Raw genomic sequence first — 16,826 nt, 5'->3', positions numbered from 1 at the left:
CTCCTCCCAGAGGCTCTCAAATCAATACCTCATCTCTCCGTTTCTCTCTGCGAGAGAGAGAGAAAAAAAGAGAAAACGGCGCCACAGAGGAAAAAGGCCCATCGACTTCACAGGGTTCGCTTTCATGATTCATGCCACTGGAGAAGAGAAAGAGGGAAAGGGGAAGAGAGAGTGGCAGGGAGGAGGGGGACACTGCGGGGGCCGGTGGTATAAAGACACTAGAAAAGGGAAGCGACCTCTGGGTCATCGCTCTCCTTAGCACCACACACAGTCGGCCTATCTATAGCCGGAGAGCCCAGGACGACTGATCTTATTGTCTTAGAGGAAGAAAACGAGGCTGACCCAGGGAGGCGTTGATGCTGTCAAGCTAATTATAGCTCATCCATTCTAGAACCAGGGAGTTCATCTAGCTGCTGCACTGAAATACTCTTCTCCCATCATACGCCGCTAAAACGCTAGCTCTGCACAGTTTAAGACGCAAGCATTTCTCCTGGACCACAAGCACTCAGATTGATCTAAATGAAGACGATCAAACTGGGTTTAAAAACAGCCACGACCTGAAATAAAAAGTAAAGTCCGACATTTTCCAGTTCATCTTGAACTTCAGCCAGACATGAACCTGGGAGCTCCGCAGTAGATGTTCATTTCTTCACCACTTCGCCTCGACGCCATGCTTTCGGCGCTCCGCCGTGGATTACGTCTTCCGCAAATGTGAAAAGGAAAATGTAATTCGCCTTTTCACGGGGGGAGCATCTTTATGGCTTCTCCCTACACAGGTGTCTCTGCGTGAGCGCGCCAGATAGAGACAGAAAGGGAGCCTAAGATGTCTTAATGGAGTTATGCAAATGCAGGAGGCCCCATAATCCCTGGGCTAAGTATTCCGCCAGAGATGTGGACCGTACAGCTGCGTACAACGGGGGATCCGCTGCGCATTTCCTCTCGGCTTGTACACAGAAAGCTTTGATACAGCCATATATCTCAATCCACGAGTTGTGAATACCTACAGCAGTTCCCCCCTCAGCCCCTCCTTCATGCTACCTGCCTGCTGCTTCCATCAGCGCACGTCTTTCCTCGCCAATAAAACTTATGATTTCTAGTCGCTGGCAGACGTCCAGAGTGTATTCAAAACACACTTTCGGCACATGTGAACATATGCATTCAGTGTGTCGCTATTTATAATGCTGCCTGCGTGGGTGTTTGTTTACATGTTTATGGGTTATGCCATATGATTTTGTTCTCTGGAGAGCAGAGGGTTTCCTACGCTCCGCTGCTTCCAGGGGTTTCAGATTTATGTGCAGGTTTGCTTTTATTGTGCTTTATGGTTCTCCGCTGGATGGGTCTGCCACGTTCCAGGGTTCCTGCTCCAACGCGCCGGTGCAATGTGCAAACGAAACGAAACTCGTTTGCATGTCTCCTACGTCGGCGCGTGAGTCAGCCAACCTGCAGAGTCTCCTCCGCTGAGGGGGTGACCCCGAGTTCACAGGGAGAAAAAGAAAGGAAGGAAGAGAGACACGTCCTCCCTTCTTTCGGTGACTCACACCCCCAGCGTGAGCGCAGGCCTCTACCCACAACCCCCTGCTGCTTGTTTAGAACAACAACAGTGGGATCTCAGAGGAGCTGGCAAGGAGACGGCAGCAGACGAAACAAGGGAGGAAAAAGAAGAGGAGGGGGAGCTGGGTACTTCCTGGGATCTCTGCTTTTGTGGTACCAAAAGAAAACGAGTAGAAGTGATGTTAAAAAAAACACATACAGGGAAAGCAGTAGTTCCTGTTATACTTTTTCCACATTTAGCATGCCATAGCAGCAACTCTAAGGAGTGAAGAATCCTGAGTGGTTCTTCTTTTTACCAATAAAGCTAAAGGGCAGAGAGCTCCAGAGTCTGGGGCCACAGCTGAGAGGGCTCTGTCACCTTTGGACCACACCTTGGTCACATGACCACAGGTTTAGAAGAGACGTAGTCAAAGTCTTAACAGACAACAGCCAGTTGTTGGGTGTTGACAACTTTTTTCACACAGAGCCAAGTTGGTCTGGACGGTTCATCTCTGCTCTCACAGCCCCGACATGTCTACAGACATGAGGGCTTGAATCAACGTGAAGGCGTGATAGTCGCAGGGTTGCAAATGAGTTTCAACACACAACTGTTGACTCTCCTCCAATCTCATTAAGATGTGTTTAAGGATGTCTAATGGAAATTGATCAGTCATTAGGATCATTTTGGGTTAATCCAATTAATCAATGGCAGCTGATTGAGGATGGTGGCAGAACAGATCCATCGCAGCTCCGGGTTGGTCCCGACACTTTGTCACTGACAGCTCGGCTGTCAGCTGCAGTTATGGAGGACTTTTTTAGCACATGTGTCAAATTGCAGGTCTGCATGGGAAATGAAAAACAAGAGCAGATTCAGCTTCATCCTAAAGCAAACTTCTGAACAGGATTCTAATTCTAATCTAATTTCTGCATGTATTCACTTGTTTACCTTAAACGACATGTTGTGGGAACAATCTGTAGAACCTCCTGCCTCTTTATTGAAATCTTGTCAAACATTTGAACTGGTACAGAATCCAGCAGGCAGAGCAGATTAGATTTCCTAAAAACCGAGGCAGAAAATGCGCAAAACATACAAAATGCAGATAAAAATGAGAATCAGAATTTAACATATATAATTTCACATTAGAGGATAAAAGCTTTGGATTATTTCATTTTGTACATGTGTCTTCATTCCAAATATCTACTTTGATTTTCCTCTTGGGTATAAAAAAAAAAGAAAGAAAACAAAATCACACTTTTCTCTACATTCGCCCGCTGATGTAGCCATCAAGTTAAATATTTTGCTGTGCAGCAGGGAACCAGCCCGCAGCACTACTGGGTGATTGGCTGAATGATCGCTTCAGTCCGGGTCAGGGCCTGTGGTGTGAGAGGGTGGAGCTAGAGGCTGTGGGTCAGCAGAGCAGTGGCCCGTGGCTGGTTTCCAACAGTCCACACGAGTGAGAGAACGAAAATATATAACTATAATGACCATGGAAGGCCAAGCGTTGTCCGGAGCCGAGTTAGAGCAGGTCGAGTTTATAGGGCAGAGAAGATCACCTTCCAATAGTTTAATGCAACGCCTCTCAGACGTCATCTGCACTCGGAGATACAACACAGCTAGAGGTGTTAAATGTTAAACACAGCATGATGAAGAAAGGAAAGGTTTACCTTCCCATCACATCCACCAAATACAGACACGAGTTTCTGGTTCGACACTCAGAGCCGCCACAGAAACCTGCCTTGCTCAGGTTCAGTCCAGGCAGATTAGATACTTATAAATGCCAATTTTAAGAATAATCATTTGCCTCAGAATCTTTTTCACACTCAAAAAAAGAGAAAATGTCACCGCTACTGGCTATGAGACATAGTAATATGTTTTAATTACCAACTTAAGTTAGTTGTATTGTCTCAAAGTGATCAGGTGATCATCTATCTCTCATCTAACATCCATACCAGTAGGTGGTAGTAATGCACACCTTCAGTTTTCTTGCTAACCCAAAAAACACCAAAAGCGGAAGAAGTCGAAGATTAACTCTCTCATTGCCACCAATAGGCAAAATGATAAAAAGTGTCAATGGTATCAAAGAGTTCATATTCTATCAGCCGCATTCATATCTGAAAGCTGAACTCCATGACAACAGAACCGATAAACCAGTCAAGCAACCAACCAACCATTGAAACTAATTAACCAATTAATAAACCGTCCATTCAAACATCCGTCTCGATGTTAACATTTATCAACTATTGAGACATTCAACCAACAAGCAATGAACAAAACCAATCAACCAACAAACATTTTCATTTAACCGCTGGAGTCAACTAATTAACCAAACCATTTTATCAAATAGTCAACCAACCTGCTTGATTAATTGATCAATCAACCAACCATTCATCCGTCTAATGCAACATCTAGCAAATCAACTAGTTAAACAGCCAATAAAGCAAGAAGCAAATGAACCAATCGACTAACAAAGTGAGAACCTAAACAACTTGCCATGTTAATGCAGCAGGAAATTCATCCAGCAGCAGATCCAGTGGCTGAATCAAGAATTTTCTGCAGGCTGCAAGTTTAGAAACCATCTTAAACAATCTTAAATTTAGCTTGAGTGTGACAAAAAGTCAAAACAGGGTCCTATAAAACTAGATGCTCCAAGCAAAGCAGCAGGAATGGAGTAGATGATGAAGGACGAGGCCACAAAGCTGAATATGGAGAATAAAGGTCGAAAGAAAGCACAAAACCCTGAGGGACGCCATGGCACAGAGGAGTCAGGCTGCTGGAGGTTCAGGATGTGAAATCTGAACTCAGCTGATATTATAAGAACCGTTTATTCCATAAGACGTTTTTTACACGTTTGTAAAGAGTAACTGAGTCGTAGAACAAACAGAAACTAACATTAAACAGCATAGAACGTTTTCTGTTTCTAAGTGTCTCTGTGATAAACTGAAAAAAAGTAAAGAGACAATCTTTAATGAGTCGGTATGGATTTTTGACTTGATACTATTCCCCCACAGAGATGCACAAGGAAGCAGAAGGGAATTAATTGGGGACTCAGGAAAGGGACAGAAAAGGGCAGTTGTGAGTAGAATGGAAGGAAAATCTCCCAAAATAGGCGAAGGAATGTCGGGGTAAAAACCCCGACGATGTGGACGACTCACGTATCCGCATGACCTTTTTGAGAGTGAAAATCTCTCGCGTGTTAAGGTTGTCGAACATTTTACCAGTAAACAGACACGGCTGAGATATGTAAAGCGGCGAGACCAGATATCTAGATTTGATTGAATAAAAACGGTGAAAGTACTCCAGGTGAGACGAAGTGAGCAGACGATAATTGAGCAACCTTTTGCGCCAAATACGCACCACACGAGTGGGTTTCCCCCCCCCCCATTTTTCCCCCACTTAACCCTGCCTCTCCACAAATGTTTAAAGGGCTTCATTCTGCTAAATTGTGCTTAAAAAAGGGCAAACTGCACTCATCCTCACTGCTGGTTAAGTAGAGAAGCAACCGAAAACAAAAAAAAAAAAGCCCAAGAACAGGTGAGTGACAGCGTGGCCCCTGCTTGCTAAAGCACTCCATTGAATTATTTAGCTCCTGCATAAACATTTCCCTCCTGCCACCGGGAAGGAAAGGGCCTCCTCTTCCTGAGTTATGACAGTAAACCAGGTTTGGCGGCGGGCCTCTTCAAAAATAATAGGCCTTTAAGGGCTTGAGTTAAAGCAGAGGAAAGATTCTCCCTGACAACTCACTCGGCGGCGGCGGCGGCGGCGGCGGCAGTCGCCGAGCTCCACAACCCAAAGTGCCCAAGGGGTCTTAGGGTAGTAATGAAGGACCGTTCTGCTTACTTCATAAACTTGTCACATCTCCTTTCCATTTTATTTCCTGAACAAACCTGATTATTTCTCTCCCCCCGCCTCACCCAACACTTCCACGGCGCGGGTCAGTTAATAAATATATCAGTTTGCCGTCCCTTTAAAAAAAAAAATTGCTGCAGTATTAAAAAAAAAAAAAAAAAAAAGCGGCGTGGGAATAAAATATGGATGAGGTTGCCGCGGTGCTCCAGGTGTGTCAAGTGTGATTTAATATGAAGGACAGGCCACACAGCGAGGGAGGGGAGATAACTGACGAGAGCACAGGCGCACAGCGTGACCTCTGACCTCCGAAGAGCAGCCAGTCAGATAATACTGCTGGGCGGAGCCTCACCAACAGAGCCTGACCAATTAGCAGCCAGGAACAGAGCCTGACCAACCTATCAGCCTCTCTGATCACCTAGAAGTCACATCAATCTGTTAGCATCTGCTGGAATCCAGTTTGTTGTCGCCATGAAAGGAGTCAACACTAAAATATTTTGTGAATTAAATCAGGATTAACTGATTAAAACGAAATGTAATTATATGAAGGTTTTGAGCCAAACAGACAGTTTTTACGGACCGAGATCTTTAAAGGTTTCCCAACGTGTTGGATGGTTTAAAAGCAGCAGAATCCACATATTTTGGTATTTAAATAAATGAATAAATACAGAATCATAAACCCTAAAGTTCTTATCCGACCAAAGTTATGGTTTGAGAAAATGCCCCGTTACATTTATGTAATGAGTCTCCTTCAATGTGTACTTTTCCAGATTTTCTAAGGTTAGAGATGTAAAGAGGTAAATTATGTTTTGCGATACGACAAAATGAATTTGGAAATGTTTCATTAATGAATAACCAAGTCTTGGTACCTATAAAGCAGGATGTGCTCTGGACGTTTTCATACGAAGCTCCTGAATGTCCCCAATGTGGGACAGTAGAAAATATTTCTATTGATTTCCTTTAATTTAATTACAGTTAAACAACCAGTAAAGAAAAAGACCAGCAACCAGCGCACCGACCAATCAGGAAGCTAAGCCACCATCAACTAATAAACTAGTCAATTAACAAATAGATATCTAACCAATGAACCGGTTATCTCAAATAACTAACCAACCAGTCAATGCACCAAACAGTTATCTAGCCAACTAGCCAATCAAATCACCTAACCAGTCAAGAAATCAACAAGACCAACAATTTAGCAACTATTATCAATTTGACTGAATAACTGGACGTCTCTGAGACCATAAACGTTAAAGTTCACCTGCCAGTCGGTTGATCGGTTGTTTGATTGGTTTATTGATTAATTGAATGGTTAGCTGGTTTATGTCTGCCTTGTTGTCACTCAGTAAATGGGCCTTCATGTTGATTGGTTGGTTATGGAGCTGATTTAGGCGTGGCTGGTTGGTTTACAGCCAAGCCAGCTGTAGTGTGTAGGTTGGTTATTGATCTGATCTGGTTCAACAAAATGAGCCAATTGTTCCTCTAGTTGATTTGTTGGATGTTTGGTAGATTATCAATCGGTTTGAGAGGTTGACTGATCGGTCAAACCAGACAGCTGTTCATCAACGCTGTTATCGAAAATATCTGATCTCTTAATGTATTCTGGTTAATTTGCTTGTGATTTATGAAGGTTTTGATTTGGCATTTATCCAGGTTTTCCACGTCTTTCTCTCTCTAGAGCCCCAGGACAGGAAATGGCCTTCCTTTGGTTGAGCGGATGGAGGTTTATGGACCGTGAAGGCAGCCGCATCGCCTCCAAAACCTCCTGATGCCGGTCGCCTTGCTGGCTAATGTTTATACAGCTTCCCCTCATGTTGCCAGCAACTCTTTACACCTCCCCTTGTTTTCCACCTCGTCTCCCATCCCTGACCTCAGAGCGCCACCTCCCCCTGGTGCATCACTTCTCCTGTTTTTGTGCAAAAGTGGCAGCCTGCATTCCCGGCAGAGAAATTCCCTGTTAGAGCACAAACTGTGAGCTGGATCCAGTCGGCAGCAGGGTTTCTCAGCCGCCCCGCGTGCCCTCTAAATCTGCTGAGCCCTGACAAAAAGAAAAGCAAACTCTTTCTCTCTCCCGTCGAAAACTCACAAAGGGGCGCAGGAGTTGCTCTTGAACGGCGCGACACGACAGCTCCGCACGCGGGAAGCGCCGCCTCCTGCCAGCCTCCACGAGTGGAGCAGTCAGGAGCTTCACTCTTTCAACTGGAAACCTCATTTCCACCACAGAGGAAGGAGCGAGCTCTCCCACTTCCAGCTCCCACATTTGCATTTCTGCTTAACAAACAATCAGGCAGAAAGCCGGCGCTCTTCTCTCTCATTACCAGCAAACACACAGCCAGAACAAACCGAACTACGACCAGCTGATGATGGGCAGAGGTGGGCACAGTGGTCAGAAATTGTTCTCAGGTAAGAGTAACACTACTTTAAAATATTTTCACTCAAGTAAAAAGTAGCCATCTAAGTAATTACTCAAGAAAGAATTAAAAAAGTATTTGGTAAAAAGCCTACTCAAGTAAGGAGTAACTGATCAGATTATCAATAATTTAATATTTAAAAATGACATCATCAGATGGACCAAATTATGAAGCCAAGTGAAAATGTTGGTATTTTAAGGATCAAAATGACAAAAAAATAAAATAAAATAAAGAAATAAAAAAACTAAATCAGGCATTTTTTGATTTTTCAAATCGGTTTCTTTCAATAGAAACTTATAAAACTTTAACAAAAACTGCCGGTGTGAGTCTGTCTGCTGAGTTTTTGGTTAAAATAAGTTTGTTTTTCATTCAGTGGGAAGAGAATCCAGAAATTTGGCTCAAGTAAGAGCAGAGATACTTCATAATGAAATTACTCAAGTAAAAATAAAAAGTACACTGTAGTAAAAAGTTTTTTGTTTTTTTTTTAATCAAAAAAGTTACATAAGTAAATGTAATTGAGTAAATGTAACTAGCTAGTGTCCAGCTCTGGTGACGGAGCTCAGTGGGCAGCATGGTTGACCCCAGTTGACCCCTGTGAGCCACGGGGACAAACCCACAGGTAGCTGTGTGTAATTCCTTTTCCTGCTTAATGGCTCCTGGTGACCCCTGGTTGCCAGGGCAAATATATACATTCCACTTAATTAAGATGTGATTTTCTTTTGTTTCTTTTGTAAGTTTTATGCAAATATTTGTGATATTTATCGTTAGCAACTGTGTTGAGCATCCATACCCAGGAGTTTTGAAAGTCATTTCTGCAATTGATTCACGATACAAATCACCTGCACACACCCTCCCCTCTTCACTTGTTATGACATTTATTGCCAAAAACCAATTGCTGCAACAGAAAAGTCAACCATCCATCCAATAGCTAACCCATTTACTGTGCCGATTTTACATCATCACCTCACACTGAATGTTTTAGTTCTTGCAGGATTTTGCTGAAGAAAATTTTAATAAATGTGTCTGTGATCATAAACCATATTTTTACTCTCTACTTTGACTAGACCCTGATCTTTGGCTCGATCAATCTGCCCACCATCTTCCTTCTACCTACTACAGACAAACCCCCCTTCCTCCCACAGCAGGATGCTGCCACCACCATGCATCACCATGGGGATGGAGCGTTGTGTCCGTTCTATTGTCTATGCGTCTTATTGTGACGCATCGCTTCCTGTCACAATAAAACATGTTGAACTGTTGCGTTGTCAATAATGCCGGTTTTGTACTTGTGTGCGTAATATATTCAATCTGGATGGGAAGCAGCTGCTGCACACACACACCCACGCATGCACACGCAAACACACAAACACACATAGAAGCTGCAGCTGGCTGGATGACACATTATGGATGTGTTAATTCATCTCCTCTAAGTTGGTGTATGGTGTCTGCTGCTGGCCGTTCATTAATAGTCCTGTTTTAATTAGCCATTAATGAACCCACACCCCATGTCACAGATAGGACATGAAAAGTGTGTATGTGTGTGTGTGTGTGTGTGTGTGTGTGTGTGTAAGGAGCCTTAGCGTGTGGATGTGTTAGCACATGGACAGCTCCATTCTCCCTCAATGGCTGCAGAACAATTGGGGGGCTGAGGGGCCCACTGCTAACTTCTGCGCTGCAAGACAATGGAAGTCACCCAACGTGATGCTCCACTGCCCCTACACACACATGCATACACACACACATAATCTGAGCTCAACTCTCCAGTCCATCGCCTGCTTCCCTCCTGAAAGCAGCATGGCTGCATCTGATTGGCTGCGGCAGACGCCCGGCGCTGGTCAGAGTCCACAGCGACAGAAAAGGGATTAAATATAATTAGCATGAAGAATAAAAACAAACAAACAAGGATAGGGGACGGGGGTCAAAGAGGCAATCCGTCTGTCTCTCTTAATTAGCGTTGTTTACTCAGCGACACGTTCGGTTCCTGATTCCATGTTGGGTACATGCGCCGCGCGTGCAGACGTGCACCGAGCTCCGCCGCGGTGCAGTCACTTCGTCCTCACCGAATACATCACCGAGAACACACACCGACACCAGCCTGCGGTCTGTGGAGCTTAGAGAAATCAGATCTCAATCACCAATTAGACTCAGAGAAGACAGATTTCTAAGAAAGACCGCAGAGATGGATTATTTACGAATGCAGGAAACATGGCAACACCACTGATCATCGTCAGTAATATCTGAATATCAGACAAGCATAATCTGAATAGAATAGAGAGAAAAAGGAAAATAAATGATGAGAAAAGAGAAAAATACTTCATAACCATCAGGGAAATAATCACCCCACTTAATCAACTGGTTGGTTGAAGGCAATGGAGCCACGAACTGGTGATAATTCTTCAACATTACAGTGGAAAACTTAGACTCTCTTCTTTACAAGATTATTTTAAGTCAACCACACTGGAGGGTTTTCAACCATCAGGAATACTGAGGCAATACTTTGACTAGGCAACTGGAAAACTGTCCGTTTTTGATTTTTGACCCTTCAGAGCTTTACTTGCTGGTGCGCTTTGGATTATTGCCCAACTCCTCTGAATTAGCCAGCCAGATTAGGACTAAAACTATTCAAGGTTCACCTTCCTCCTTTCAACTGTTTCTCTTTCCTCTGTGGAACATTATCCCTCTGATTTAACTCGGGTAAAATGACACCAGTTTACTCATGAAACACTGCTTGAAAAGTTCTTTTTTCATGTGTGGTTCATATGTCTTAATTGATACAATAAATAAAATATGCCTGTTTGATTCCTAAAATGTTAATTCCTAATTCCATTTAAAATATGTTACAATAAAATCATTCAATTTCAGTTGAAGTGCTAGACGTATGATTATTTTTCATAAAATACAATCTGTCTACTACCACAAGAGCTGCTTGAGTACAGAAAAGAAAAACACAGACTGAGAACATGTTGCATTCCTTCAGTCTGTTTTAAGCAATAATTGTAAGCTTAGAAATGCAGCTAAGTGACAGGAAAGTGACTATTACAATGTTAATAACAGTAGAGTTGTGTTTTATTGTAATTTATTTAATGTGTTTGCATTTATTCTGCAGGCTAGACTCAGAAATGTCTAGAAAATCTTTATTTAAAGTCACATATTTACATTTGGCATAAAGGCTGTGATATGTTTTTACTTCAGGATTTAATCCTGAAGTAAATGAATCCTAAAAGTTTTGAAATGAAAGTTTTTTTTAAGAATTAAATTCTTAAAAAACTTAGAAATTCAGCAGAGATTTGGAATCTAGGTTTATAAAAAACATGTCCTGTGATCTGACTGTACTGGAAACTATCCATCCTAGATTTCTTGGTAAGCATTTTTTTTTTATTCCAGTTCGAAAGTGAAGAAAAGTTGCTGAAGGGGGTTTTTAAAGTTTGCGAATCACAGAAAACCCATCTCTGGAAGTTGGCAAAAAGCAGAGCTAACTTTTCTGTTTCTGCGCCGCATGTTTCCACATCCTGTTTACAAGAAGTTTTCCACTAAGCCAACCTGACAAAAACTCAGGAGCTCAAGGCACATGTGCGTTTAAGCATCTCTGCCACCGATTCCAAAAGCCCGAGGCTGAATCCACAAATTTGTAAAACAAACCTTTACAGGCAGGAAGTGTGTCTACAAAACTCTCCCTTTCGGTCAAACTCTACAGACGCAGAGCGAACGTACCGACCTCAGCTCACCGGCGCATGGAGCTCTAGCAGCGTGCCAATGAGGTGAGCCGAACAGCAGACTATTGATCTGCACATGTATAAATATTTGTGATGAGATGATTGATGATGGGATTTTTAAATCTCTTTGGCATTGCAGAAAAAAAAATTGCATTTGCCTCCAAGTATCTTCCCATCCCGGCGCTGAGCGCTGCCCCCTGGGGAACTCATAGCTGCAGTGGGGGGTCAGTGAAAACTGGGCTGAATCACAGTGATTAAGGATCTGCAAATCAATAACTGCTTTATATTAGATTTACTTACCGTCCTCGGAGCGCGGCGAGTCAGCAGAAAGATGCGGAGGGGGGGAGAAATGGAGTCAGATCCCGCTAAGCGTCGGCAGATTGGGCGCTGGTAGAAATCGTTAGGCTCACATCAAGTCTTCCAGGCGTGATAAGATAATATAATCATCTCTGAACGAAACAAAGGAGCCAGGGCGGCCCCTTTTGTTTCTGCTGATTTCAGAACTTCTTCCGTTTGTGGATGTTGAAGCGGCGAGAAAAAAAAATTAACTCAAACCCCGTCAGGAATCAGATTTGATGGATGGGAGATGATGTGACGAGGCTTTTGTTTTCAATAAGGCCGGGGGATTACCAAACGGAATGACCGGATGCACATGGATTGTACTAAAATGGGATTCTTGTAGAAATAAATGATAAAAAAAGAACTAATCTTTGGTATTTATAGGGTGACAACTACAGCTTGATTAACAAAAAGTGACAAATATATTGTGATCCATAACACAGTGATAATAGATAGAAAACAATGTAACAAGAACGACAAAGTACTGAAATAAAGCAACGATTACAAAGTAACAAAAGTCACAATTTTATCATAAACCTCTACAAATTGAACAAAAAGAAGTAAAGTAGCAAAAGCAAAGAACTGTTTCTGCAAATCCTGATATTCAAACTGTAACATTTCAAATGATAAACTTTTTCCAACTCATCTGCATTTCATAACTCACACATACAGCATCACGAGAAAAGATAAGCTTGAATAAAACTTACCTGAAACAACCTGAAAAATTATCCTGAAAACAGATTCAATTTTTTTTATTTTTCTTAATTCTCTCCAGTCTTCGACTAAAAAAATGCCAAATGAGGTTTAAAAGTTGAGTGGAAGGAAAAACAGTGTTAGAAGAAGCAGGGATATCCCCTGCCTTGTAATCAGAATGCTGCATCTGAGCACATGCATGGAAAGTTTGGTGGAAGGAAAAGGTGTCGTTGGGAAATGGTGCTTATAGCTTGGCGCTTGCTAGCTAATCTGGATCCAGGCATCATTCCAGAAAGTTTAGTGGAAGGAAAAAGAAATTAAATGTGGAAAAGAGCATCAGTGATAGCACTCACTCACTTAGAGACAATCATGATGCAAAGTCAATTCAAGAGTTTGGAGGCTTATAGACTGTTGCATCCAAGCATGTTCATGGAAAGTTTTGTGGAAGGAAAAAAGAAAGCACACCCAACAGCAGCTGAATCAAGCAGGCTGATTCATCTACAGCCTGAGTCGGCGCTTCAACATGTCATGTGACATCGATGTGTCGTATTTATGTAGCTGAATATTTTACATCTTCCTGATGACATCCCACTGTTGGAGATCCACCTGCAGTCAGAGAATGAACTCATCTCTGGAGACAATTAGCCGCTCTCTCCTTGAACACACACCGCTGCCATTACTGCTCATCTCCATGGCGACACCATGCCCCCCCTGTCCCCTCCACCACCACTGTTCATCTCACAGTAAATCTAAATAGCTGAGCGCCGTTAACCTGCTCACCTCTTCTTTAGCTGACTGTGGGTTACGGGGGGCGGGGGGAATGTTTGTTAGCACACAGCAGAGCTGGGGTCATCCTGCGGGGCGGCGGGGGTCATCGGGGGGAAGGAGGGGCTCTTGTCCATGGAGCTGTCCTCAGGTTGTCTCCATCATGGAGTTGTGGGGCCACGGTGCGCTTCGCGCCTCTGATTGGACTCGATCAATGAGCCGGCAGAACCCGGCAGAACCCGGCCGACTTGGTTAAATGTTATTGTTGGGAGCCATTACCCCCACAATCGGCCCGCTTAATGCGAGAAAATGACATTCATTAAACGGCTCCGCGGGGAGGCCCCCGGGGGCTCGGCTGCAGCTGACCCTCATTCACCACCCAGTGAGTGGGGTGTGAGGGGGACGAGGGGGGGGATCATGTCAAAGGCTCGCCTCCCCCCTACACCTCCCTTCGCCTCTTCCTTTACAAGCATCTGTGTGTCTCACAAAGTACCTGAGACGGAGAATGATCCGGAAAACCGGGATGATGACATCATCAGAGAGCGAGACGGAGGCCCAATAATGAGTCACACTCCACACACACTCTGATAATGTATATAAAACAAACACTCCCCCCAGTAGAGAGAGCGAGAGGTGGAGCGGTGTCAGCATCATCTGATGCCGAGTCCCTGGGAGAGAATATTTCTACAGGCGGCTGTCCGCCAACGCAGAGTCTTCCTTTGTCTGGCTCTTATTCGCGGTGAGGAACGCGGGGACAGCAGCAGGTCGGGGGGAGGAGGACAGCCGTGGCCCCGGTTATTTCTGTTCATACCGCATCAAACCACGCAGCAGGACAAGCGCCGTCACTGCAGAAAGGAGATCCTTCAGCATCTTCCATGTCTCAAATATGAGAATTTTGTTTAAGTTGGATTTTTTACTTTCCTGGAAGTCGAAGGTGCACCTACTGAACACTTACTGGAAGGGGGGTGAATATTTAGATACTTATATTTTTGACAGATAAAAAGAAATTTTGTTGATCACAACCGTTTTGTGAAAGGAAAAGGAGAATGAAATACTGAAGGGAGTGAATAGTTTTTATATGCACTGAAAATTTCCTTAGGATTTGTTTGGTCATGTTTGAGGTGCCAACAGGTTGAACTAGACACTTAGCTAGCTACCCTCGGCTAACTCATTCACATGCAAAATATTAAATTTTTACCAAAGTAGTCAAAGTCACAACTGATCCCTGGAACATCTCTGGATGTGTTTCACTTGTTACTTCATAATACTGAAAAAATAAGCATATTTCGCTTAGTATCTAGTGTAGCTACTTAGTGATAGCTTAAATGTTAGCATTCAATAAATATTTGTTGATTAAATGCAGCTAGCTGTGGAGGCTTATTGAAACCAAGTATTTATGGACACCACGCAGCGTGACATCACAAGTGGAAGATCCCTGCAGGAGAGCAAAAAGCTGCTGACTGACGAAGACGACCATTGGTTTTAGCCATCAAGTTGTCAATATAACACACCAAAACTTAAATGTACGCTTGATATATAAAAGGAAAAGGGAAGCAGTGCTTTGCTGCTAATTGTCAACACTATGACAACTAGAAAAAAAGGTCAGGAAATAGTTTTCATTAACAAAAAAAATGGCGAGGGAGATGGGAAGTATTTAAGTTATGCTAGCTTGACTTTGGCAGCCGTAACATGTAGATATGATGTGGAATTCGGTGCGTTTCGGTTCAGTTAAAGAAAAATAAGGTGACCTTCACACCAACTCTGACAGATCATCAGTAGAGCAGGTGGTTAAATTGGCTAACAGCAACATCAGCAAAGTAAGCCTAAAAACATACTATTAGGACTGAATGTTCTGTTATTTGTGTGGGAAATGTTTGAGTGGTTTCTGGTGTTGAATCCTGAAACATACAGTGGCATTGTTGTCAGTTGTTATGGCAACGAGTCTGTATGTAACGTAGCCAATGCAGAGAGCGAGAAAAAAGTGAGAGTTGTTAGTAGTTAGAGTTAGAGTTCAGAGGTTTTTCTGCGTTATTTTTTCCTTTGCCCATCCAACACTAACACAAGAAAAGAACAGATATGTAGGAGTGAAGAAAAATGTTTTTCCTGAATGTTTTTGGAAAAAAAAAACAACTTACGTAACTTATGATTACTAGAGCTTGACCTCAAGAGCAAACAGACAGCTGAGGTTCTGTTTCCACCATGAAAGACTGGAGCAGTCCCTCCACTAATGATGACTGAGCTGAGATGTCCTGTAGCTAGTAGTTAGCATCAGTAACTGGTAGAAATGACCAGCATGGCCAGTTTAACCCATTAATGCCTGGAATCTGTAGACTCCAGGGTAAAATGTCAGCAGACGGGGGAACTATAGAAGAGCCCAGATTTGGGGATCAGACAGAAATCTAATACAGTAATTACACAAAGCAATAGTTTAATGACATTTTCTCGATACTAAACTTGCATACGGTGCAGTGTGAGCCTAGCTCATCAGAGAGAGGTGCAATAATTATCACAGGCACCTGTTATGGCACAGAAACAGGTGGAGCTCCAGCGTTTGTGATCTCACATCTCAACGGATATTATGGGGAAGACGCGCACTCGTCTGTGTGCCGCTTCCATTTTTGTGCCAAGAGGCTAGGCGTGTGTGTGTGTGTGTGAGTGTGTGTGTGTGTGTTAGGTGCTGAGTTAAGCCTCTGATTGAGAAACAAGCCACAGTAGCAACATGCTTTGCTGATTCCCCCAGCATCTGTCTCAACCAGCATGGGGCCTCCATGCGTGAAGGAGGAGGCAGCTACCGAGAGACACCGTTCCTTCATCTCCTCTTCCTTTCCTCTGGCTATGGGGAACGAACATCTCTCTTTTACTCTCTCTCATGTCTTGGAGGAAGGCTTTTAGAAAATATTTTCTTGGTTTGCCTTGCAGGGGACAGACCTGTCCTGGTTAGACCCCGCCTCTCACCCAATGACCACAAGGGATAGGAACTAGGATCCTTCAAGCGTAAGCCGGTACGGACAATGGATGGTTAGTCAGTGTTCGGTCACACAGCAACGGGGCATGCTTCTTTACCTGAAAAATGACAAAGTACACATAACCAAAATAAATCCCATTTTTTGATGTCATGATTAATACTGAAGGTCTAAAGCAGTGGCCCTCAAATGGCGGCCACATATTCCGGCCCACAAGTCGCCTGGTTTTGGACTCCTGGTCACCAACTCACTGTCTGCAGGTTGGCCAGATCCTGATCCAAAAAACACTGAGGATATTGATACGTTCCATGTCTGAATAAACCACCCCTCTGTGACGTTGGTTTGGCATCGTCATCTGCTGCCCCACATATTGACATAACTTTTATATGATAAATCCTTTCACATTCAATGTTCCCTATATGAGAAGCCTTACACAAATATGACGTGTTTGAGTTGGTACACGGACCAAAATGCAGACAGGAGCTGGGAGCATGGATCATGTAGAACGTTTCAATGGAAAAAAAAAACATTATGGGAAAACTTCCAAGAAACCACAAGGAACACAAGG

General features: G+C 43.4%; 1 long non-coding RNA gene across 1 annotated transcript; it reads left to right on the top strand.

Annotated features, from left to right (window-relative positions):
- The first annotated feature begins 6,743 nt into the window (after positions 1-6,743).
- Positions 6,744-9,255, top strand: LOC107836434 (uncharacterized). The gene is made up of 3 exons (XR_001662330.1): positions 6,744-6,804; positions 7,053-7,777; positions 8,850-9,255. It is a non-coding gene; the product is annotated as an uncharacterized LOC107836434 (long non-coding RNA).
- Positions 9,256-16,826: the final 7,571 nt, after the last annotated feature.

Source organism: Poecilia formosa, unplaced genomic scaffold (genome assembly GCF_000485575.1).
Source record: "Poecilia formosa unplaced genomic scaffold, Poecilia_formosa-5.1.2 Scaffold58, whole genome shotgun sequence".
Taxonomy (NCBI): Eukaryota; Metazoa; Chordata; class Actinopteri; order Cyprinodontiformes; family Poeciliidae; genus Poecilia; species Poecilia formosa.
The sequence above is the reverse complement of the archived record's forward strand: the minus strand, read 5'-3'. Positions and strand labels throughout refer to the sequence as shown.